Source organism: Triturus cristatus, chromosome 2_2 (assembly GCF_964204655.1).
Source record: "Triturus cristatus chromosome 2_2, aTriCri1.1, whole genome shotgun sequence".
NCBI classification, from domain to species: Eukaryota; Metazoa; Chordata; class Amphibia; order Caudata; family Salamandridae; genus Triturus; species Triturus cristatus.
The window spans coordinates 352,351,103-352,366,629 of NC_140582.1; the positions used below are offsets into that span (position 1 = coordinate 352,351,103).

General features: G+C 45.4%; 1 protein-coding gene across 2 annotated transcripts in view; it reads left to right on the plus strand.

The window, feature by feature from the left end:
* CENPE (centromere protein E) overlaps positions 1 to 15,527 on the plus strand; it is a 1,911,253-nt gene that overhangs the window by 671,707 nt on the left and 1,224,019 nt on the right. The window lies entirely within an intron of this gene.

Genomic DNA, 15,527 nt, shown 5'->3' on the forward strand with positions numbered 1-15,527 from the left:
AAATGTCAACTCTGAAGTTGTCAACATTTAAATAGTATGTAAATCAAAAGGAGGGAGCGGAGAGGGAATGTGTCCACCAGGACACTAGGGGCGGACTCAGTCTCCCCAATTATAGTTAAAGAACAAATGGAATCCGCCCTCGTAAAATAGGCGAAGGAAAAGAGCAGGTTCTGGAGTAACATGTGTTTGCTACATTGGTGGGAAGCACACAGTGTTTTTTTTAAATACCCCTCTCACACCAAAAGGGCCCTTGGTGTCATGCTTCATCATAGGGGTCTTCGCGTCCCTCTACGGAACGCGGCGTGCTACTAACCAACGAATACTTGGGAGCACTGATGTTGTCACTTTGTGTGGTGTGGGAGGGTAGTGAGAGGTAGGGTCAGAAGTGAATAGGTCAGTGAGTGTTAAAAAATACCTGGCATGTGAGGGCTGCTTCTCTGCCAACCGGATCACCGCGACTCCATACCGAGTGAGTACTACCGCCAGTGCTGAATATTGTTTTTCTCCATACAGAGTGCTAGTTAGCACACAACGTCCTCGCAGGCTCATGATGCTAACGACGACTCCTTAACAAGTATGCATTCTTCATTTCACTACCCCATTAACTGTCTTAGATCCTCATCATAGGATGACTACAGCGACCTTGGAGTTCTTGATATAGAGTGTGTGCTTTATGTTAAATGTTGGTTTGTTTTGTCATTGTTCCCTTTATTTTCAGGGCACTGCACAGATACTGATAGGCTAAATATCACGTCCTAACATTGTATAAATTCACTTTACAGGTAACTATGTTCACACCAGAATTATCTACTTTTAATACATTGTATGCACCTTTATGTTCTTTTTTCAGATTGATACTTAAGGCAGCATCTTGTTACTCCAGTATTGGAACTTTCATAGATTCCCATGGCTTGTATCATTCCCCGTCGTCGGAATGGGAGCCTCGGTAAATAGAAAAATAACATAGCAGTAGGTACAAAAGAGAAAGAAAGGCCTAGGCCTCATCTCATTTTGTAGCATATCCACCTCTTTTTGTAAAAGAGACCAAAAAACATGTAACAACCAATCAGATTAGCCTCACCCCCTAGAACCTTCCTGAGAGAGCCTCAGATTTTCTACCACATATTGTGCTAAGGGAGTCTCCACTGACCTCTGCTCAGATTTCTCTACTTCTTTTGGATTTCATCTCTTTTTCTCCTCAGGATGTTAGACAAGGAAAAGAAAGCTTTGTTTAAAGCCTGTGCTACTTGTTCTAAAAAAAGACTTTACATTGAGGACAAGCATAAAGACTGTATGTATTGCTTGTACCCTGCTCATAAGGCCACTGATTGTAAGATCTGCAGGACTTTCTCTACAAAGACTCTGAGAGACAGGGAAGGATGTCTCTTGACCTGGTTACAGAAGATGAAGTCACGTAAGGAAGTAATATCCAGTGACAGTGAAGATTCCTCCTCAGCTACATCTTCAAGGAGGTCTAAAGAGAGGGGTAGGTCTTCCCCTTAAACGTCGACTGACCCTCCTACTAAGGCCTTACAAAAGACCTCTGATAGGTCTGACAGGCCCAGTCCCAAGGCATCTCCTCACCGAGGTGTAAAGGAGAGGGAGGGACTAGTTCCTGAGGTACTTTCTACTCAGAAGGTGAGCCATAGACCTTCTGTTTCCTCTCTGAAAAGGCAAAACTTTTCAAGAAATCAGCATCTGTACCTCAGGAGGGAAAAATCTGCGTCCATCGGCGACGACACTATCAGGTACGTCGGCCACTGCATCTAAGATTCACCAGGCGTCGATTCCAGCTCCGTCGACGGGCCTGTCGTCGAGAGCTTCGCCGCCGACGACTTCGACGACGCTATAGGTACCTGTTACAATGTCGTCGACGATGTTGATCACCTCGACGAGGATGACGCCGACGATGGTGTTGACGGTGACGAAGACGGCGACGATGTCGACGACAACCTCTACAATGGTACTGACGACCAGCTTGTCGACAGTACCGTCGACAATCAGCCTGATGTCATCGATAATCCATTCTCCGTCGAGGATTCCTTCTACGAGATCGTCGACGATACAGAAGGTTCAGATCTCTATCAAGAGTCAAATCGAACCGGAGATGACATCTCCGCGTAGAGTGACACCATTACCTCCGGCATTGCTCTTGGATGAGGAATATTCAGAGGAAGAAGGTCCTTATGGGGATGTGTACAGTCCATCCCAACTCCAAGTAAAATACCATGACTCGGATTCTGACGATTATTACTTGGAACAACAAGAATACCCTCCACGAGATAGACCTCAAGAACAAACACAACAGGGTATGGTGGTCATGCCTTTGTCCCTTATTAGTGACTTACAAATCATGTTGTTGGATTATAAGAGGAGATTTCCATCTCTAGCCTCTGATAAACAGTCAATGCAACTGCCGCCACCTCCGACTACAGTGGCTCATCAATTATCTCAACCTCTTGAGCCGGAACCAAGAGAAGGTCGCCAGAATATCGTCACTGTGCATGATGATGATGATTCTTCAGATAATGATCAGTATGTCGAGCAGGTCCCGAATCCTGATACAGAATTGGACAATTATATCATTCCGGATCCTGCTTCGCCATCACCTGATCCTATAGATTCTCCTCCAGCAGACATCGGAGGATTCCATAATCTTATGGAAAGAGCTTCCAAGAGGTTTGGCCTTCCCATTCCAATTATTCAATCGGAATCCTTTCTTTAGGATTTTAAGGAACCTTACAGAAAGTCCATCAGTTCCATCCCGATTGTGGAGCATGTATGGAGTGAGGGGATAAAGGTGATGCAGTCTCCAGCTACCGTCATCCCTGTTATTCCGCGGCTGGAGAAATATAAGGCTCCTGACGATAGTCCCGCTTGCCTGATTGGTCAACCGAAGCTGGATTCTGTTATCTCGCAGGCGGCTCAACGAAAATCCAAGAATCCGTTGACGCCCCTTACCACACCACCGGATAAGGAGGGTAGGCGCCTAGACAATGTGGGGAAGAGGTTTTCCTCTATGTCCAGCCTCCTTGTTAGAGCTTCCAATGCACTGGCAATTTTGGGACGATATGATCGCTAAATGTGGTGCGATTTATCTCCATTTTTGGAACAACTGCCAGATGGTTCCAAGGCTGACGCAAAGAAGATCCTGGAGGAGGGAAAGCGATCTTCTTCAGAAATCGATTGCGCAATGGATATTGCCACCACTGCTTTTCGCGCCTTGGCAGGTTCAGCTGTTCTAAGACGGCAAGGCTGGCTTCGGGCTACCTGGTTTCGCCCTGAAGTTCAGAATAAGAGCTTAGATTTACCATTTGATGGAGACCTGCTTTTATGGGAAGCATGTGGATGACGCTCTACAGGACTTCAAAAAGGACACAGAAACGGCAAGATCCCTGGGGACATTGCAATACCGTAAGGTGCCTTTCCGGGTGCAAGAGGAAAAGGTTTTTCTACATACAGAGTAGGATACCAACAGCACTACTCCTATTCACAGTCATGCAAACCTCAGTACTCTCAACGCCAAGGCCATTCGGCGTCTATCTCTTGCCAGCCTTCAAGAGGACAACAGGGGCGTCAGGGGAGAGATACCTCAAAACGCCAATAGCTGCTTCCCAGCTCTGCCTACTGTTCCTTCACCCCCGGTAACATCAGTGGGGGGCAGGATATCACAATATCTCCATGGCTGGAAGATAACATCAGATCGGTGGGTCCTCAATATCATCCGGTTTGGCCACACATTAGAGTTTCAACAGGTTGGATGAGAGTGATAGTGCATTATCTTGTTTCTGTGTCATTATGTGGGGTTAAGTTGAGGTTATAAAGATCTGGCCCTCATCCCTGTCTTTGTGATAGTTTTCACGTTGGTTCCTGGTGTTTCGTGAGTGTAGTCCTTATCTCCGGTCTCTCTCTGTGAATATCTCCATCTTTACCCGTGCTCTAAACGCCCTCCTCCTGTGCGTGAATGTGTCGGTGGCAAAAGTGGGGAGCCAGAGGGCACATGGTGAAGATACGAAATACGAGTGCTTGACAAAACAGTGCTACTACTAGACTGACATACAAAACAGATACCCCCCCCTCCCGCAGAAACCCTCCCTCCCACCCCCGCGTCCTACAACTTGAAATTTGGACGTGTTACAGCAAAGCTCCGCTCCATTTCCCCTGGGGAGTTATTAGTATAGTGTTTATCATCTACGCTCCAGTTACTTGCATCTTAGTTACTCTATTAGCAAACATAGTTGACTGCAAATTTGTGCTATAACATTGACTTTGAAATAGAAGGATATTATTTCTCTTTCTTCTCGCTACTAGGGGAAAAAGCGTGTGACTGCGTCGGTGAGTTCGCGGGGTTGTCCCTTCCAGATGCATATCTGCTCCCATTTCACTGTCCTTCTTGAAAGTCAAAATCCGGGCCTCTGGTTATTGAGGTAGTCGATTGATTAGCTATATTAGATATAGTACTTTGATTGAGGTAGATGTTGACTATGAGGTAGGTGTGTGTGTGTGTGTGTGTATATATATATATATATATATATATATATATATATATATATATATATATATATATATATATATATATATTTACAATTATGTTCACTATCAAAAAGGTAAAAGTAGTTTCATATGTTCTCCCCTAGTTCCTAGTTCCGGTGATGCTCTTCTCTTGTTCACGTTTGGTTGCGACAGTTGTGTAGGCGGCCCTCGTAGGTAGTTGGTTAGCTCATTGGGGTCCTCGAAGATGTGCATTCTGCCCCTGTCTGTGATTTAGAATTTCGTTGGACCTATGAAGGAGAAGAGGATGTTTTCCTTCCTCAGCTTTTCTCTTTGTACAAGGAACCGTTTTCTTATGTCCACCGTGTGTTTCGGGTAATCCTGAGGAAGAATTATTTTTTGACCATTCCACATCAAGTTCTGTTTTTTCCTGGCCACAGCAAATATGGCTTCCGTATGTTGGAGTCTGTGGTTTGCATATAATGGGTCATGGTGCAATAATATTTGTAGGTCTGTAGGCCGGAACTCTGTATGCTTTGTCTCTCTCCAGAGGCGCATCGAACTTCAGGTTGGTGAGTTTAGGTATTATGTCCTGTAGAAAGGCCATGCAGGAGCCGTTTTTCTCTTCTTCACCTTCTGCTCTGCCTAGAATCCTGATGTTCCCCCTTCTATTGCGATCATCCAGCTCCGCAGTTTGTTTTAGTAGTATTGCTGTTGTTTTTGAGAGTTCTTGCAGAGCTTTGTTGGATTTTAGTTATTTATCTTCCACGTCGCTTATCCTCTGCTCTACTTCCGCTAGTCTATTGTTTGCTGCGTGTATGCCTGCCCTAACTGCAGCCAGTTCCAGCTGGATAGCATCTGTGGTTTGTTTGGTCGATTTCGCTAAATCATGCACGTCTGCCAGTTTTTTTAAGATCATGTCTAACGTGCTATTAATGTCTGGATTATGTTTGATCGGGGAATCCAGATTCTCACTCTTGTTTTTTTTGCTTGTTGCGTGGGTTTCCCATAGTTACCAGCCATCGTTGCTCGTCCTCTCTTCTCCTGTAGAGGGGTGAGCTTTCCTCTGACCCTCCCATTCTATGATTGGTTCTCTTATGGGTCCTTATTGGTTATGAGTGTCTTTACACTTTTTCGATTCCGCTATCTGTTTTGACTCGCCGATTAGTGTTGCCCTCTGACTGTCGCCTGTGACCCCTTGGTTTGTGTATCTAGGCCGTAAGTTAGTTGTATGTTTGGTGATCTGCTCTGTATGATCTGGTTATTCCACGTTATGCCTCCCGCTGTGTTAGCATCAAAAGTACTACATTACAGCCTATCGTTCTGTGGTGTATTGGTCTTTCGTTCTGGGTATGATCTATGCTCTCATTGGTTGCGTCTTGGGTCTCCCCTGGAAATCACTTGGGCTGTGTTCCCCAGCTGATCTTACACTGTGCTTTAGCCGGTGGGGTGGTATGTCTATATAGCACTGTAGGCTGGCGCGAGTAGAGCCTGTGGGGCGGATCGGGCTAAAGGTTTAACTATGATTCATTTCTACCTGGAGATTTACGTTTTCTTTCCGTTAGTGGTCTGTCGTCCCTCATAAGTTATGGGTGGTGGGCACGTTGTCTCTTGCTTAGCTTTGTCTGTTCACCCTTTATCGCTGTATTTGTGTGTTACAAAAATGGTGGTGCCCAGTTTGAAGTTTCGGTTTCGCACAGGCCGATTTGGAGCATTGGGCGCACCTCCGATCTTTCCCTAGGCTTCGGCGCACCATGCTGACCCAGTTTATGATAGTCGCCCTCTCCTATGTGTTGGGCTTACTCCTCTATGCGAGTCTTAGGGTGTTCGCCGTGGGTGTCACGTTGTTGTTACTTCCCTAAAAGATGACGGTCCCCGTCAGCCAGTATCTGTTTGGGGTGTTAGGCGCACCACCGATCTCCCCTAGGTTTTGGTGCTTAACTTTGTTTGTTCGTGGTTACAAAGATGGCGATATAAAGATGGCGGCCTCTGGCTAGAAGTTTCGGTTTCGCTCAGGCCGAATTTGGGCGTTGGGTGCACCTCCGATCTTTCCCTAGGCTTCGGTGCACCGTACTGACCCAGTTTATGATTGTAGCCCTCTCCTATATGTTAGGATTACTCCTCTCTCGCCCGCCGTCTACGCGAGTCATAGGTTGTTGTTCGCCGTGGGTGTCACGTTGTTGTTACTTCTCTAAAAGATGACGGTCCCCGTCAGCTAGTATCTGTTTGGCGTGTTAGGCACACCTTCGATCTACCCTAGGCTTCGGTGCTTAACTTTGTTTGTTCGTAGCTTGTCTCTGTTGTAATGCGTACCCAAGATGGCGATATAAAGATGGCGGCCTCCAGTTGAAAGTTTCGTTTTCGCTCGGGCCGATTTGGAGCGTTGGTCTTATCTCCGATCTTTCCCTAGGCTTGGTGCACCTTAATGACCCAGTTTATGATATGGGCCCTCTCCTTTTTGCTAGTTACTCCACTCTCCTCCTCCATCAGTGCAAGTCTTAGGTTGTTGTTCGCTGTGCGTGTCGCGTTGCTGTTGCTTACCTAAAAGATGGCGGCCCGCATCAGCCAGTGACTGTTACAGTTTCGGTTTCACCTTTGCCGGTTAGATTTCTCGCACCTCCGTATGTCTCTGACTTGGTGCTGTCAGATCCCCGATATCGCATGAAGTTCCCAGCATTACTGACCTTGCGTGCGATTCTACGGGTTGGTTGCAGGGGAACACTGTGTGTGTGTCTGAGCTTCTGGTTTCTGCCTCGGGGTAATTCAGCTTGCGGCCACCATCTTGGATCCTGTTATCATCTTCTCTCCGATTTCGGGTTTCTTCCTCCCACGTTGCTTGCCCGGTTGCTTTGCTCAGCCCAGCCGGATCACTGCTTGTTCCGACGTCCTCTGGTGTCACAGTCTTCCTGTTTCTCTCAGCGCATACAAGTTCTTTTGTGTTGCTCGCTCCCAGGGGTTACGGAGCTATGGAGTCAGGCGTCTGCACCCATTGCTGTCTAAGCCACGCCCATAAATGTCAAAGGCCTTAACCATCCAGTCAAAAGGAAAAAAGTACTAGACTACTTAGCTAAAACTAAAGCAGACATATTTCTCCTCCAGGAAACTAGGCTATCACAAGATGATGCAGGTAGGATTAGGGCTAGATGGGTAGGGCAAATGGCGTGCTCACAGGCCACAGGGAAAAAACTGGGAGTGATCACCTTGATTAATAAGAACTCCAAGATAACCATAGAAGACCACAAATGCGACCTAGAAGGAAGAGTCCTAATGACGCACCTGAAAAGGGGTGACGAAAAATACGGATGATACCACCTTCTGGGCGAACAGATCAGAGAGAATGGATGCACTCCCTCAAAATGAGCTAACAGTGCTGGCAGGCGACTTTAATATGGCACTAGACTACACATTAGATAGACACTCACAATGCCACACACTACCTCCGGGGGAGTCATAAAATACTTAAGAATCTATGCACCAAGTACAACCTGAAAGACACCTGGAGACTTCAACACCCAGACACTAGAGATTACACCTTTTACTCAAACCCACACAACTCGTATAGCAGGATTGACTACATTTTGATCTCTGGCTCTCACACACATCTGATAGAGAACACGGATATAGCCACAAGAACAATCTCAGATCATTCCTGTATCAGCCTAATACTAAATGGTAGACATGATGATGACCATCCGCGTAGGTGTAGATTCAACAGCGATGTCCTAAACAACCAAACTAATAGAACCAGAAAAGAACAGGCCATAAAGGAATACATCTACTGTAATGACACACTAGATTCGGACCCCAAAATAGTCTGGGACGCCCTAAAAGCTACAATTAGGGGAACGATCATGGACATCAAAGGCAAGATGAATAAGAATGCCAAGACCCATTTAGACCAACTAGAGCAAGATATTCAAACACTAGAATCAACACACATCTCAGACACAAGAACGTAGGAGCACTCACAGAACTCGCAAGGAAGAAATATGAATTCAACAGAATTCTAAGCGAGAGAGCAGGTCTGTGGGTAAACAAGTACAAGGCAATTAACCTGTGCGAAGCCAACAAATCGGGGAAAATCCTGGCATCCTACCTAACACATAAACAAAGACAACACACCATCTCCGCGATCACGGATTTCCGTAATATCACACATAAACATCATAAAGAAATTCTACGCACATTTACTGGCTTTTACCAGGAGCTCTATAATGGGGACAAAACACTAGCTGAAAATGGCAGCATCTAATACCAATGTTGAAAAAAGCCTTCAACCACTGCGAAGAGACAGGGACGGTGACGCAAACAATGACAGAAGCGAATATTATAGTCATACCCAAGGAGGGTAAAAACACTCAACTCCCACAAAATTATAGGCCTATATCCCTGATTAACGTGGATTGCAAGATATATGCAAAAATGTTGGCGGTAAGGCTGAACGAGGTACTCCCAAAACTGATACAGAACACACAAGTGGGCTTCCTCAAATCACGTATGTCACACGACAACACCAGACTCTTATGCCACATTATAGACAGGGCAGCCAGGCAAACAAATCCAGCAGTGGCGATCGCACTTGACGCAGAGAAGGCATTCGACAGGGTTTCGTGGCATTTTCTAGAACAATGCATGCGAAGCTTCAACCTAGGCAACGCCTTCATAAAGAAAGTTATGGCTCTATATGACAAACCTATGGCCCGTATAGTGATCAACGGGGCCACCTCCGAACCCCTTACACTTAACAGAGGGACAAGACAAGGATGCCCATTATCCCCCTCACTATTCTTACTCGCATTAGAACCACTAATCATAGACATTGAGTCAAACAATTCGATGAGGGGTTTCACCATTAAAGACATTACAACGAAATTAGCTGCATATGCGGACGACATTCTTGTCGTCACCGAAAACCCGTAAACCTCCATATTTGCTCTCATGGACTCCATAAACAGATACTTGGCGCACTCCGGCTATAAGCTCAACAGAGACAAGTCGGAATGTAAACCTCTCAACATATATACCACCAGGGACACTTTGGGAGACTCTGGCCTCACCTGGCAAACCGGGTTCATCAACTACCTCTGCGTTTACTTCGACAAGGATCTTAAAAACACGCTAGAATACAATGAGAAAATGCTCTTAACCAAGATTAAGAACCTGCTCGAGGGGTGGTCTCCGAAATTCATCACATGGTGGGGGGAGGATTGAAACAATTAAAATGAAGATCACACCTATGATCAACTACCTCACTAACATGCTACCCCTAACCCTCAGTGTCGACTTCCACCGCAAAATAGACAAGATACTAAATAACTTTATCTGGCGAGACAAAAATCCAAGGATGAGCCTTTAAAAATTAAGATTGACAAAAATTCTAGGGGGTTTAAACTTGGCAGACTTCAAGACTTTTCAAATAGCCTCCCTAGCAAAACAAGGTAGCTACTGGATTCTACCAGACCAATAATACACACCAGCGTGGTTGAAAACAGAGAGAGCCATGCTAAACAACCTAGAGCCAATAGCACTCCTAACAACCAACAGACACAACACTCAAATGAACACCGTACTTACAAACACCAGGAACGCCCTACTGAAAGTTGATCAAAAATTAGAAAATAGAATAACAGACTCGAGATGGGCATCATTATGGTCAAATAGCAAAATAAAATGCAAAGGCAAGACACTATATATGAAGACATGGGTGGAAGCAGGAATATATCCCTTCCCATCCAACTCGTGGATGAAGGAAGACCCGCCACTTTCAGCTCGCTCAAAAACAAACACACCCTACCCGACATTGAATTATACAACTTTCTAAAGATTAAAGCTGCACTGTCTAGAGCTAGAATGTCCAATGCCACGCCTACAACCTTCCAGTACATGTCTAGCCTCAACAAAACGAGACACCATGTGTCACACATCTATAGACTACTGCGCCCAAATACATCAAGACTCCACACTAAAACACAAACATATTGGTAGTCACAGCGAGGTAACTCTATAAACGAAAAGGAAAGCCAAATACTATGGTCCTCCCCCACACACAGTAAAATAACCCCGGTACTGGCTCAGACAAAATTCTGGATCTTACATAAACTACACTGGACTCCTGCTCGTCTGGCGAAACTGGGCATAAATACAAGCGACCTATGCTGGAACTGTAACAGCGGGAAGGGAGATATTGCACACCTCATCTTTTACTGCCCTAAAGTTAAAAACTACTGGGGGGAAATTTTTACCTTTCTAACAGACATGCTAGGGTGTTCCCTTAATCCAGAGTTTGCAACCCTAGTAACTACACCTATAACTACAGGCCCATTGTCTCAAAGAGATAGGGATCTACTTAACCTTTTGCTAACTGGCGGGATTAAACTGGTCCTAAACAAGTGGAAGGACACATCCAAGGCATTGTTCAAAGGGTGGCTCAACTGGGTAACATACCTTAAGGGGGCAGACGCACTGTCCCTACGAGACTCACCGTGGAGACAGCCTAACAGAGGGATGTGGACATCTATGGATAAGTACCTAGGCCCATATGAACCCCCTGAAGAAGGCGAGACTCACACCTGCTGCCTAGCTTCTATAATAAAACACCAAGCTCCCTCTATCGCTCACTGTGCTCCTATAAACTCACCGCAGATCAGGTAGCTTTCCCCCTCCTACATACCCGAGAACTGTTATTAGAACAGAAGGGGAATGCAGACTATAAAGAAAATAGAATGTTACAGAAGGTACTGTATATCTTAGAAATCGCAGATTTTGTGCATGTTTTATGTTTTTGTACGACTAAATGTTTAGTTTTGTGTGCGTATGTTTTTGTGTTTCCTTACTTATGCAAAAATCTCAATAAAAATGTTTTTGAAATAAAAGAAAAAGAGTTTCAACAGCTCCCACCTTCCAGAGCCCCTCGCGCCACAGAATCAAAACATCTACATCTTCTACGTCTCGAAGCTCATCAACTGCTCATCAAAGGAGCAATAGAGCCAGTACCTCTATCCCAGCGAGGGGAAGGGTTCTATTCCAGGTTTTTCCTGGTTCGCAAGACGGAGGAAAAATTGCGCCCTATATTAGACACCTATCTCATAAAACTCTCATTTTGGATGGTATCTCTTCAGGATGTCTTGCGTCTCCTGAATCCAGGCGATTACATGGCAACTCTGAATCTCGAGAATGAATACTTCCATGTTCCTCTCCACCCAGCCCACAGGAGATTTCTACGCTTCACAGTAGCCAAGAGTCAAGGTTCTGCCTTTCGGACTCAGATCTGCTCCGTGGATATTCACAAAGGTATTGGCTCCAGTTGCAGCGTTTCTCAGAAAAGTCTCTACAGGTGTTTCCCTACCTGGACGATTGGTTAATAAAAGCTCCATCTTCTCAAGCAACTACAAGGGCAGTCGAAAGTTGCATTCAACTTTTCAATCATCTGGGTCTTCAGCTCAACAAAGACAAGTCAGTCCTTCTTCCATCCAGGTCGGTCCAGTTTCTAGGGTCCATTCTGGATACAACTTGTTGCAAAGCTTTCCCATCGGAGGAAAGACAGAAAAGGCTGATTCTTTCCTCCCGTCAATTGCAAAGAAGACTGTCTCGGTCTGTCTGTCTAAATCTCTCCTAGGATCGATTTCATCCTGCATTCACTTAATTCCGCATTGCAGACTTCGTATGCGCCCCTTACAAGAACAACTAGATATACAATAGCGCCAGGCACGTTCGACGACAGGATAATTGTCACTCCTCTTATGAGAGAGGCGGTCAACTGGTGGGCGATCAAAGACAATATCTCGAAAGGTCTCACTTTCAAGGTTTCTCCAGCTCCTTTGATACTGACCACGGATGCCTCGCTGGAAGGCTGGGGAGCGGTTTTGCTAGACCTTCAAGTAAGCGGTCACTGGACGCCCGAACAACGCACTCTTCACATAAATCTTCTAGAGCTCAAGGTGATTTGTTTGGCTTTACAGGCTTTCCTTCCGAGGATTCGGAACTCCACCGTCTTGGTCCGTACAGACAACACGACGGCCATGCATTATGTGAACAAACAAGGTGGAACAAGATCCCAACTTCTTTCAAAGGAGGCCCAAGAGATCTGGGAATAGGCAATTCTTCAAAAAATCGCTCTCTCAGCAGAACATCTTCCAGGTACCCTCAACACGACAGCAGATACATTGAGTCGTCTGAAGTCGGTCTGTCACGAGTGGGAGTTGGATCAGGACACTCTCGAAAGTGTTTTTGCACATTGGGCCACTCCGTCCATAGACCTGTTCGCTACCCCAGGCAACAGGAAATGCCGGTTTTATGCAAGCAGGGATCACCATCGAGGATCGTTGGGGAATGCTCTTTCGATGGCCTGGTAAGGCGCATTTGTTTCCGCCTTTCCGCCAATTCCCCTAATTCCAAGATTAATCAGAAAACTCAAAACGGAACCCTGCACAATTATTTTAATAGCACCAGCGTGGCCCCGCCAGTTCTGGTTCACAGAACTCCTCCTACTCTCTCAGGATCAGCCGATTCACCTGCGTCCCATTGCTTCTCTATTGACAATGTCCCAGGGCCAAGTAGTGCATCCAGATCCGAGCTCACTTCAGTTGACAGCGTGGCTCCTGAGCACCGAGAATTTCAGAGTTTAAATATTCCTCAAAAATGTAAAGAGGTTTTAGCTCAAGCCCGTGCACCAAGTACAAATAAGACCTATCCCTCAAAATGGAAACGTTTCTGTTTGTGGTGCCACCGAGAAAACCTTCATCCGTTTTCTTCTGCTCCTCATCAAATATTGCCCTACATTCTATCTCTGGCCAAGTCAGGTCTTGCACATTCTTCCATCAAGGTACACCTGGCGGCCATCTCTAGATTCAGACGGACAGCCTCTGGCCCGTCCCTATGGTCTGCAAGGATTGTCAAGCAATTCCTGAAAGGTCTCTTTAGAGTGTTCCCTCCAGTTCAACCTCCACCTCCAATATGGCAACTCAATTTGGTTCTTGCTCATCTCATGAGACCTCCGTTTGAGCCTATTCATAGAGTGGATCTTACATTTCTGTCATGGAAGGTGGCCCTCCTTCTAGCCTTAACATCAGCCAAGAGAGTTGGGGAACTTCAAGCTCTCAAGATTAACGAACCTTTTTTACAGTTCAAAAACAACACTCTGATTTTAAGAACGAATCCAAAATGTATTCCAAAGGTCCCTTCGGTTTTCCATTTGAATGAACCTGTCGTCCTAAAATCTTTTTTCCCTCGACTTACGACTCCAGCAGAAAGGTCTCTTCATTCCTTGGATGTCCAGAGATGTCTGCAGTTTTATCTTCAGCGCACAAAGGATTTCAGGAAAACTACGTAACTCTTTGTCGCTTTTAGTGCTCCTCGGAAGGGTTTTCCCCTTTCAAAGCAAGGAATTTCACTTTGGATTGCCAGCGCAATTCACTATTGTCATCAAGCGACGGGTAAGCCGCTAGAAGGACGTGTACGGGCTCACTCTACAAGATCAGTTTCATCATCTGCTGCTCTCTTCGCTGGAATTCCTATCAAGGACATTTGTAGGGCAGCTACATGGAGCAGTGCCCATACTTTTACAAAGCACTATTGCTTGGACTCTTCCACACGGAGTGAGGCGGCAGTGGGACAGGCAGTCCTGAGGAATCTCTTCCAATAAGCGGTGAGCTTTCCCTTCTATCCCTCCTTCCTGTTATTGCACATTTTGTATCTGATAATATTTACTGACTAAAGTTTCAATGTGTTTACTTCTTATGAAAGTATGGATACAGTTGTTTCAGTTTTCTGTCACAATATGTGCTTTATTGCTAACTGCTAGCTACTCTGATACAAGCTATGGGAATCTATGAAAGTTCCAATACTGGAGTAAGAAAACAAGTTACTTACCTGTAACTTTGGTTCTCCAGTATTGTTAACTTTCATAGATTCCCATGCGCCCACCCTCCTCCCCTGGGAAAGCTCAGCCTTCAGCAAAAGTGGTTACTATTACACAACTGCTACGAAAATCTAAGGCTCTGAGGCTCTCTCAGGAAGGTTCTAGGGGGTGAGGCTAATCTGATTAGTTGTTACATGTTTTTTGGTCTCTTATACAAAAAGAGGTGGATATGTTACAAAATGAGATGAGGCCTAGGCCTTTCTTTCTCTTTTGTACCTATTGCTATGTTATTTTTCTATTTACCGAGGCTCCCATTCCGACGACGGGGAATGATATAAGCCATGGGAATCTATGAAAGTTTCCAAAACTGGAGAACCAAAGTTACAGGTAAGTAACTTGTTTTCTTCCTGGCCATTTACCATAATAAGCACATATGGCTAAATTCAAACATAGATTTTCTGTGTTGAGAAAGTAGTATTCTGTCACATGTGAGTAGGGTAGGGATCTGTGCACCCCGTCCTGAAGAAGCAGCTACGACTTCGAAACATGTTGACGCACACAGGAGGTTTTGTACATTAAATACACAAAAAACCTCCATCACACCCCTTTTTAACAATACCTGCACGGAGGCATATTAAACATTTTTTTTAGCCCTCACATGCCAGGTATTTTTTAACACTCACTGACCTATTCACTTCTGACCCTACCACTCACTGCCCTCACACACCACACAGTGACAACATCAGTGCTCCCACGTATTTGTTGGTTAGTAGCACGCCGGACGCGAAGACCCCTTTGATGAAGCATGACATCAAGGGCCCTTTTGGTGTGTGAGGGGTATTTAAAAAACACTGTGTGCTTCCCACCAATGTAGGAAACACATGTTACTCCAGAACCTGTTCTTTTCCTTCGCCTTTTTTACGAGGGCAAATTCCTTTTGTTCTTTAACATTTAATTAGTGCCACTCTTGTAGCAGGCACGTGTTTTCAGACGCACATGACATACATAGAGCTTGTGTCCCAAGCATGACTCCAAGTCATGCTAGAAGTGCAGCCACAATCATGTAAAGGTCATCAAGGACTGTGAGGCTAAACTTTTTATGGCGTGTACCCGGAATGAACACTGAAGCAAACCACGCTACTCCAGCACCAGGTCCCGCTCCAGTGTACCTTTGACTGAC